Consider the following 532-nt stretch of genomic DNA (forward strand, 5'->3'; position numbering starts at 1 on the left):
GCAGATGACCACCGAGCACAGTAGAGCATAGCAGATGACCACCGAGCACAGTAGAGCATAGCAGATGACCACCGAGCACAGTAGAGCATAGCAGATGACCACCGAGCACAGCAGAGCACAGTAGAGCATAGCAGATGACCACCGAGCACAGCAGAGCACAGTAGAGCATAGCAGATGACCACCGAGCACAGTAGAGCACAGTAGAGCATAGCAGATGACCACCGAGCACAGTAGAGTGTAACAGAACAACTTTACGTCCGTCCCCTCGCCCATACCCGGGCGCGAACCAGGAACCCTCTGCACACATCAACAACAGTCACCCTCGAAGCATCGTTACCCATCGCTCCACAAAAGCCGCGGCCCTTGCAGAGCAAGGGGAACTACTACTTCAAGGTCTCAGAGCAAGTGACGTAACCGATTGAAACGCTATTTAGCGCACACCGCTAACTAAGCTAGCCGTTTCACATCCGTTACACTCACCCCCTTTTGACCTTCCTCCTTTTCCGCAGCAACCAGTAATCCGGGTCAACAG

Source organism: Oncorhynchus keta, chromosome 1 (genome assembly GCF_023373465.1).
Source record: "Oncorhynchus keta strain PuntledgeMale-10-30-2019 chromosome 1, Oket_V2, whole genome shotgun sequence".
Lineage (NCBI taxonomy): Eukaryota > Metazoa > Chordata > Actinopteri > Salmoniformes > Salmonidae > Oncorhynchus > Oncorhynchus keta.